Genomic DNA, 10,462 nt, shown 5'->3' on the forward strand with positions numbered 1-10,462 from the left:
AAACCTGTTTTCCCCTGCCTCCCCACTGTCTCCTTTACGTGTTCATATAACTAGAGGGTGGGACAGAAGTGGAAATTTTTGCCTGAGGAGGTCAACATAATAATCAAAATGGCGTCTGTCAGTGTACCGACGCTCAAATTATCAAAGCGGTTTTCCTTCCTGTCGCTCCATCCTTGATTAAATACACCCTCATAAACCTCACAAACGAAGAGGAATGTTCGAAAGAATACTCAAGTTGAAATAAGACGTTTTCAAAGTCTTAAAAGCGATGATGACACAGCACACCTGCCAACCCCTGATAAAGGAAAATCTGGAGACCCATGAAAAAAAATCTGAAGATTCTACAAAAAATAGTGAGATTCGATTTTTTTCCAGATCAAGATTAAAAATAAAACTCTTTTCTATCGGAGAAAGTCATAAATAGTCTATTTAAATGTTACCTTGCTTTATTTGTGTGGCATTGCGATTGCTTCCCGCGCTGAACTTACAAAGACTTGATGTGTATGACGTATTATGACGTGTGAGTCATGGGATTGATGGGTAATAAATGATGATTGAGTTCAACCACCGAACTAGAATGTTGTGTCTCAACTAATTGGCGAAGAGGATTTTGATGCCCAAATGCCTAAATTGCTTTTTAAAATTCATTCCTTCGGAGATAGGAAGAAATTTTTCTAATCAAGTCGTCTAAATTTCTACAGAATCCGGTCAAATCACTCGTAAAATAGTCGTCTTTCACAACAACCACGTGCTCTTCGACCGATACAGGAAAATGCCAGAATCCGATCAACCTGGTGGATCTACACCACAAATTCCTACACAAATGACCACAACTGTTGGCCAAATGGATAATTTCGATCCAAACAAATAAAATTGGGAGTGCTAATTCGAAAGATTTGAGCAATTCACCGTAATCAACAACATCGCACCAGCGCGACAAGTGGCATGTTTACTCGCGGTAATGGGTTCATCGACGTATGGCATTCTACGAAACCTTGTTTACCCGGAAAAGCCCAAGGAAAAGTCTCTAGATGAAATTTCTAACTTTCTTGAGGAACGTTTCACCAAGAAAAAGGTTAAAATAGCCGAAAGATTTGGGTTCTACACTGCCATGCAAGAGTCAGAAACTATTGCACAATTCGTGTCTCGTCTGAAAAAGTTGGCAAGGTATTGTAATTTCGGAGACAAGCTGAATGATATGATTCGTGACCGACTGGTGTGTGGAATCAAAGATTGAAATACGCAAAAGAAGCCGTTGGTGGAAAGTGGTTTAACCCTAGAAAAAGCCATTAAAGTAGCGATCGCCGACGAAGCAGCGAACAAAGACGTCGCAGAGCTCGCGAAAGCTAGAGGCCTGGTTGCAACCAACGAAGTTTATAGAATGAAAGTCACACCTTCGAAGCCGCCAAAACCAAAAACAAATAAAGAAGACAACTCTCATGGACAAACAAAATGTAAACACTGTGGAAAAAGAAACCATTCTGAGGAAAAATCAAAATTCAAGCGTGCCACATACCATAAATGTAACAAACAAAGACACATTGCACCTGTTTGTAAGTCTTCAAAGAAATCTCAAGTTCATGCAGTGGAGGAAAAGCTCTAATTTATTTCATTTCAAACGTTTTTCCCAAAAACCTGTGAGATTGCGGAGCCTTGTCGTGAGACCATGAGAAATGACAAAAGGTCGTGAGACTTACGGCAGAACCGTGAGAGTTGGCAGGTCTGACACAGTCCCAACAATAGCTAGCTGTTTGATTCAATACATAATAATAATAATAATAATAATAATAATAATAACTTGTATTTATATAGCGCTCATATCTTTAACTCATGGCGCTTTACAACACTGTACGGGGGACTTTACCAGACTGCTAAGCAGTTTACAATCAAATGAAAGCGAATATAACAGATGCCCCCTTCCCCCTATTCCCAGTAACCAGGCCAGACCACATCACAGTAATCTCGTGAAGTGGGTTCTTTAACGTCCCCTGCCTAACCAAATTAACTAATTAATGGTTGCAGGAGACAGGACCTCCCAAAATTTGTTCTCCAAAACTGCAAACAAACTGACCATCAGTCTCATACACATCCACAATACCATGGTCCTTTATCCTGTTAATCCTGAGTACCATCACTTTTGCACTATCACTGACAGCTCAGGCGGTTCGCACCTGAGGCTCATTTTTCTCAAATGAAACATGTGATACTGGTCAGCGGTTTTTTTAAATTTAAAAATCCAGTATGGGTCCACAAGATTCTTTTCTCTGACCAGCACATAAATGTTATCGCTTATGTCTGTGGCCAAACCAACCGGCCAGTCGGAAACCAATAGTTCATTACCACTGCCATCAATAAGAGGAGGAAGTCTGAAACGTTCCACAAACTTACCACTGTCGTCAAACACCTTGATTGTCAAGTCATGGTCTCCTACAATATATTTCCCGCTTGAGTTGGTAGCGTTATCAAGCGGCTCATTTATCTTGGGCTCCTCTTCGCCATCCTGATAAAGTATGCACGATACACTGCGAGTCTCCATACCATGTTTACGCAGCGCTTTTGTTACTCTCAAGTCACGTAATAAATCAACTTTCTCCTCTCCTGTATTAACCATGGGCCATTGTGGCAGTGGATCTGTGTGTGTGACATCGAACGCGACACGATTAACGCGATAGGCGATAGACTTCGGCAAGGAGTTTCCGTCAGTGTTCTTTCTTTATCCATCCCATCACTGCACTGATTCCTGTCTTGAGCTGCACTTTAATTAAGACTTTGCTGAACCACTGGCAGACCGTTTAGCTCTTCGATACACACTTTACATGATGCAACAGCGTCCCCGGGATTATTTATTGTCTCTAGTTCTGTTGACATCACTCGATACTGCATTGCTAAGATGCGGTCGGATGTTGATAGTGCTTCATTTGAAAAAGCAATTGTTGCCATTTCACGAGCACGTTCGAATCTTTTCTTTTCATTGGCAAGCTTTCTTGTGGCATGTTCAGTAAGCTCAAAGGTTTGCATTCCTTCAGTAACCTCCACAGTTTTAAAACAAGCCGTTTGTGCTGTATCTTCACCATACTCACTCCTCAGCCTTGTCTCGTCAAACACTTTATACAACAGCTCGATTCCTTCTTTAAAGAAGCTGATACTTGCTAACAAATCTTTCTTTGACAATCCATCCAGCCTAGACTTCATGTCATGAATTTCACGCATGATGATGCCGCGAAATTGATGATCTGTTACATCGCCATCTTTGAGCTTTTCCGCTGCTTTATCTCTGCCTTTATCCACCAGCCATCCGATAGTCGCTTTGAAAACTGCTGTTATGATCCCGGACATACTAATGATTGAGGAAAATCAGAGGAAAATTATACATGTTTGCAATGAGATTATATAGCATTTCCTTCACTACAGCAAGTGAGTGTAACACGAGAATGACCGAATTCCCCAGCTGTCCGCAATACTGTTGGCATTTGTGATAGTCTGCGGCGCAGCAGGTCGTGTCATTCGACCACAGTTTAGTAACTAGATCGATATTAAAGACACTGGTTATCGCGAGCAGGGTAGTTAGGCACCTCAAAATGTATCATATGCTTCAAATTTTTGACTCGTTCAATTCATCTTTTCAACTTTATCGTACTTCATTACTCGCAATCCATTCACTCAAACAGTTTCCAACGACGCGCGATCTGAAATTACACCTACATGACGATGTAATTGTAAGTTAAGAACTGAAAGAATTGGTCGTTTGAAGTCGGAAAGTTACATTGCAGCACAGTCCTTTCCAAAGACGGTTAAGACGGCTGTCTTACATTTTCGATGCAAATCACAAAAACAGCAGCCTGAAAACGATTATTCTTTTCAAGCAAACTGGGATAGAAAGGATCGTGGGGATGAAGAAGTATTTAATTAATTGCGTGTGCTTTTTTTTTTCTTTTTAAGATTTTAATGAATTTGTTTCCTTGCCTCGTGGACAAAGTAGAGATATGTTTGTTCTACTTCATGTCACTGATTGCGTCCCGCTGAAGCAGGCAACACTGAGACAGAAGCAATTGAGCAATTCTGCATTTCCTAAACCTTAGCTCATGCTCTGGCGTCGTAATTATCTGTTCCTTAATTCTCAACGACATGTATGTTTGATTCAGTGTGCATATAGTAATGAGAAATAACATGATGGTCCCTACTGTCAGAGCTCAGCTGAAGGGTAAAAAAGCAGAGTCCTCGTGCCCCGCTAGAAAAAAATTTTGTAAACATGAAACTGCGCGAGTTTTTTTTAAAGAAAGTTTTTCCTTTCGCATAACTTCAATATTTTGCTACGGTCATGTATTCTTACATCTTATAACAAAATTATAAAAGCTCGATGACAAAGCGCATCACAGTCTACCATATTTATGTTGGAGTTAGAATGTCGGTCAAACTCCATTTTGTTTGTTGTGATGCTTCTGGAAATTGTTTCTTCCCCGTTGCATCTGCCATTCAGTTGCAGCTGCAGTGAAGATCAGTGATTTGTCTCGAAAAGAAGGTCGTCATTCTCTCAGCTTTCAAATAAGTTCAATTTGTTAGCACACTATTTTGTTGCCAGACGTTACGAAAGAATAACTACAGCGAAAGCTTTAGCCACGATTAACTCATAACTGTAACTGGTGATCATGCAGTAAGTGACGTATTTAATTGTTCAAAAATTGAAAGAAGTCATTTTCGATTTTTTGAGGAAGCTTGAAATATTTAAACTGACGCTGACTTACTTTTTTTTCTTCACTGCTTTTTTATTGATTCTGGGACAGCTCAAAAGCTGGCTTCTCGCGACTACAGAAAACACGAAAGGAGGTCACTTTTCTAAGAACAAAGAAGCAAGCACAGGCTAATCTAAACAAACGGAAATGAAAGCTTTATGTGACGTACAGGAAACTATTCAATTCAAGTGTTTGAATTGATATATTTTGCTTTATCATATCTATGATCCAGTAGATCATCTTTCTTTTCTTACTTTACGCTATTCAAGCAGTTAGCTTCCAAGCTGGTATTTTCAAAATATAAACAGTTGCTCTACATCTTCTCTGACTACCTATATAGGAAACCTATGCAAATTCTCTCTGCTTGAGTTAGCTCTTCTTGTTTACCCGACAAACTATTTTTGTCCAAAAGTGATGATTGCTTTAACATTTAGTAAATCATCTTCTTTGTTTTCATTTTTTTGTGTGTGTATCGATTAAAAACTTGTTTAAAGTGTTGGACAACTGAATCTTTCAGCTCTCATAATCAGTTACGTTCTTTGCGACATTCCCATCAAATCAATCCTTAACATCAAAACATTATTGTGGGTTCTGGCTCACTAAACCTTAAACAAAAGGCCCTCGATTAAAAAATGTTCTGGAATATATCTTGATTGCTTTCTCAGAGTTTAACTCTACAATAGAAACTGATCCAAACAAGCAACTCGTCTGTAGTCTAAAATGAACATGCTTTCCGTTCGAATAACAAATAACACTATTTATAGTATCAGAGATGAATACAGTTTAAAAAACACGCTTAATTGTTCTAGTATCTCCGGTAACGTTTTTTTTAATTTCGGTTTCCCTTCTACTTAACCTACCAAACTTAGTCGTGCCCAAGCCGGTTACTTGTCATTGCATTTGAACGGATTTAAGACAGAAACGTGAGCTGGGCTGACCTTTGAGGATTAGAGAGGAATGGAAAAAGGTAATAAACAAGAAATTTTCGCAACTGTTTTACACGTGTAGTAGTTATGGCACCAATCGGAAGGATTCGTATAAACCTCATTGAAGTCAAGTCACCTGTAGCGTAGTAATCATCTGTTCCTTAATTCTCGAACATATGTATGTTTGATTCAGTATACATAAAGTGTTGGACAACTGAATCTTTCAGCTCTTATAATCAGTTATGTTCTTGACAACATTCCCATCAAATCTTTCCTTAACATCAAAACATTATCCCGGGTTCTGGTTCACTAAACCGTAAACAAAGGGCCTTCGATTAAAAATGTTCTGGAACATATTTTGTGATTCGCAAAAAGCTTGCGTTCTCAGCGTTTCACTCTCAAATAGAAACTGGTCCAAACAAAACAACTCATCTGTAGTCTAAAATAAACATGCTTTTCCGTTCGAATAACAAATAACCCTATTTATAGTATCAGAGATGAATACAGGTAGAAAGCACGCTTTAACTGTTTTAGTGTCTCAGATAATGTTTCTTTCGGCCTCCATTCTACTTAACCAAACGAAGTTGGTCGCAGCCAAACTGGTTACTTGTTATTGCTTTTGAAATTAAAGACAGAAAAGTGAGCTGTGCTGGCCTTTGATCGCATGAGAACTAGCCGGAGAGGAATGGAAAAAGATAATACTGAAAATAATACTGAAACAAGAGATTTTCCCAACTGTTGCCTAAACTGCCGTGGAGAACTATAGTCATTTATGTCCAGCACGTAGTAATTGAATTTTTTAGGAGTGTTCAGCTGCACTATAGATTCACCGGCTTGATTGACTTTCATATTTACGCTACATCTAACTCTATGTTTTTTGGATGACTCGAACAAAGCGGTGTGACCCTTGAGGTTAAAGAAATTTTCTTGGAACACAAACCCAAATACTGACTCGCGAAACCATCAACAGCACAAGACAAAGTACCAACGAATTCAAAATTTCTCTTAAAGCTTAATATATATCTGAGGCGAAACAGCGAAAAAGCCAGTCCAAAATAAATAGTAACTTTTAACATGTCTAAGAATGATAACAGTCCATCAGAAGTTATAGATAATCACAAGGAAAATAAACGGCTTTTAAACCTGATCATGGATTAGAAACTCAATATATCGCTGTACATACTTACCTGATGACCATGAAGCAGTGCGCTGTGACCCCCACGATGAACTCAAACCACGAAACAACACATTCGCACTAATGATTCAATATAGCCTTATCATTCTATTCGGTGGCTTTTATTAACTCAGAATGGTCGAAAGGTTCACGAAAGATTAAATCTTAATAATGAATCAGAGATGACAAAAGTTGGTGAAAGGGTAACTCTATAGCCGAGTAGGTGCGCGTATTTCTTGTTAGACAAAGCCTCCAGTAAAGGCATTGAGGGGTAGTCTGGTTGTTGTCAGAATCTCTTAGTTGCTACATTACTCAGTCTCCTTTCTATTCACCGATTTTTTCTCGCCCAGGCTTCATTCTTGCGTCTATAAGCCTTTAGAGGCGTGGATTGATCTGTCAAACAAATTAATTTTGGTATGAATTTATTTAATGATTTATTTGTTTACTGTCTCCAATCGAAGCAGTTCCACAAAATGACTTATCAGATAAGCACTTAAGCTCTTCGAAACTGATTTTTCAACTGTATGAATCAAACTTTTCTATAAAGTAACATAATCTAGAAATAACCAATAAACATCTGAAGGGAGAGGGGGGAGACACCTCAGTAGGTCTTATATATATTTCTTATACATAAATTAGTTATTTCTTCATTGGGTATTTCCAATTTTACTAAACTCCAGTATTCCGCAATCCACCGTCCTCGACCGGTTTCCTTCGATCTAAATTCACATCCTTTGTGACGCTGTTGCTGAAACAAAGCCGAGTCGTTTGATTTTAAGTCGGAAAGCTCTATTGCAGCACGATCTTGTCAGTTTGCGGCTAATGTGGCTTTTTGTGAGTTGGAATTAAAAAAATCAGAGGCACAAGAACATGCAAATAGTGAAGATACTTAAAACAGGAGAGAATATAAAACATTACTGATAAAGAAATCGTTAATTGGATGGATTGCATTATTTTCTAAGTTTTAAGGGTATCTTTTTCCTTGGGATAGATTAAAGATTAAAAAGTCAACTGCTTTGGTTGATATGTTTTGTTTCTATGCCATATCACGAATGGCTTCGCCCATAACTGGTTTTGCATATGAATTGCTATTACAAACACTGATGTTCAAACGACTTGACCTTTTTACTGAGCTACAGTTTAACGTATCATTAACGAAATGATCCGTGGCTTTCGCCGCCGCAGTGTGTAAAAAAAAAAAAAAAAAAGGAAGACTAATAATTCGTATCCATTGTGCTGTTCTTGAATTCTCAAGAGGTGTATTGCCGCACCATAGACCCACAAGTTTAATTTACTCTCATCTTCACTCAAGTTTCCTCTTTCTGCCTGGCTAAAAAACCGTGCCCTGTGCCCCTTGAGGTCAGAGAAGTTGTCTTTGGACACAAACCAAAACTTGACTCACGAAACCAAAAAAGATAAATTTGTCGAGAAGCGAAACAGTTAAAACGCCACCTTAGAGTCAGTAATAACTTAAAAGTATGTCCAAGAATGAAAATAGTCCATCAGAAGCTTTAAATAGCCGCCATGAAAATAAACAGCTTTAAACTTCTTTCATCAGAAACTCAATATTAAGCGGATAAAAGAAGTTGTATTTTTTATGTTAAACTCTTCAGTCGAACTAAGTATGGGTGTAAGTTTATAATGATCTAATGGTTTAACATGCTTAATTCTTTACAATAGCTTTTTGACTGACGACTTAACTTGTAACGGGTATACTGGGCGAAAACAGGCGCGGCGATCCTCTCTTTTTATCCCGTTCTTCATTGTCATAACAAAGGCTACTGTAAAGTTTGAAACATTCCGAAAAGCACCGCCATCATCTTATTTCTCTCTTCTTCATGGAGACATCTTTTTTGAAATGCCACGCATCTGACTCCTTTTTCAAATCGGATAATTAGAATGGTTTTGTTAGCCTGATTTTTGAAATGGGACTTCTTATAGTCATTTATCTCTATGTGTATTCATTCTTATATGTATCAGATAAGATTAGTCTCGTTCCTTGAGCAATGTTAGTAGTGTCAGTGGGGACCATGTTTTCGAAAGCAATTATGATACTGCTGAACGAGCTTAAGTCTCAACCATGCTATAATTTATTCACTAAACATAGTAGGAGATGAAATGGCAATAGGTCTTAAAGATAGTGACAAGCTGAAAACTCATGTTCACTGTCTGGGGCTGCCCTCAAGACTTTCCTATCCATTCCACAAAGAAGAAAGGGAAACTTAACTGAAACCTCGAGAGGTAATTAAACGAGAATTATCAAAAAAATAAAAAAAATAAAAAATTAGCTTATTTCGTGTCAAAGCTCTATGAGTTCTTATAGACATGAAAAGTTAGACTTTATACTATATACGTCTCGATTCAGATAAAGGAAAATGAGAGTTTTGACATTTCTCGTTGAACAGAAACCAGATAAAAGTACAATGGTGAGATTTACCTAAAGTTGATCGATTTCCTCGTAAGGACCAAGATATGCCATTTTCAAAAGATCCTTGCGTCTGAAAGTAAAGATCATTTTCAGATCAGTTATAATCAGCAGCCGAGCTGACTCCTCGTGAAAAGCTGTGAAAAACAATAGCGCGTTTTAAAATGTTGCTTCAGTAACAGTAAAATATGATCTTATGATATTTAGACCACTTTCTCCTGATACTCTTTAAAGCAGTTGGGAATGAGAATCGAAAAACAACTAAAAGGACCTTGGGTTGGGATGTAGACATGAAAATAGAATAGGTGAATCATAGTAATAAATCAAAAACGTATTTTTGTACTCAGCAGAGGCAAAAAGTCGATTTTAAGCCCATATCAAGGACGTTGAATAAATAAACCACTTGTCACACTTAGACTGGCTACGTTAAGATAGCGACAGATTAAATACAGCGGCCTTCCTCTCTTCTCTTCGATTAAAACCGATCATAAACTGGGATAGCTAGAACAATAACACAAAGCGAAGTGAATGTCACACAGAAAAAGGGTCAGTGAACCTGCCAAGTTTCTTCTGCCTGCAGTCTTCCATTCATGCGCTGAATGTTAATGTTTTCTCTGCATTTTTTGACTTATAAGCTACCACGGAAAGTTCATCAGGGAGAAGAATCCATAAGGACTGCGATGATCACGAAAGACTCAAAATAACTTCGAACGTAAACAGCCCTCCTATAGAAAATTGTAACAAAAGTTACGACTATGTTTGATCTTCTAATATTTCATTTATTATTAATTTATTATTATTTACTACATGCGTGGAGAGGACAACTTAATTAAGCACCAATCGTGGATAAATTAGAGACAAATTAGAGTCAGGACACAAAATAACTTTTCGATATACTTCCATACACAGGGCCAGCTCTCTGAAGGTCAGTTTCACGTTATCCACGTTTTTCTCTAAGGGGTCATAGTTAGTCTGTGGGAACACCCTTTTGCTCTTACAAGCAAGTGGGAAGTTAGTTTCAATCAATGCGCGCTTGAGCACAGTAAGAATGAAACAGTCCAGTCTTAGCATGGCATTTGAGGTACGGCGCTCATTTTCATGTTTTCAAGTTCCTTTCAGCATGAGCGGAAGCCGTCGGCCGAATAAAGTGTGATATCAACCGAGGCCAAACGAATCACTTCGAAATAAGTGAGAGCAATTGAATCTT

At 38.2% G+C, this 10,462-nt stretch overlaps 1 pseudogene; it reads right to left on the reverse strand.

Moving 5' to 3' along the window:
- Window positions 1–1,766: 1,766 nt before the first annotated feature.
- LOC148719012 (uncharacterized) lies at window positions 1,767–3,506 on the reverse strand (annotated as a pseudogene).
- Window positions 3,507–10,462: the final 6,956 nt, after the last annotated feature.

This window comes from Stylophora pistillata, chromosome 12 (genome assembly GCF_964205215.1).
Source record: "Stylophora pistillata chromosome 12, jaStyPist1.2, whole genome shotgun sequence".
In the NCBI taxonomy this organism is placed as follows: domain Eukaryota; kingdom Metazoa; phylum Cnidaria; class Anthozoa; order Scleractinia; family Pocilloporidae; genus Stylophora; species Stylophora pistillata.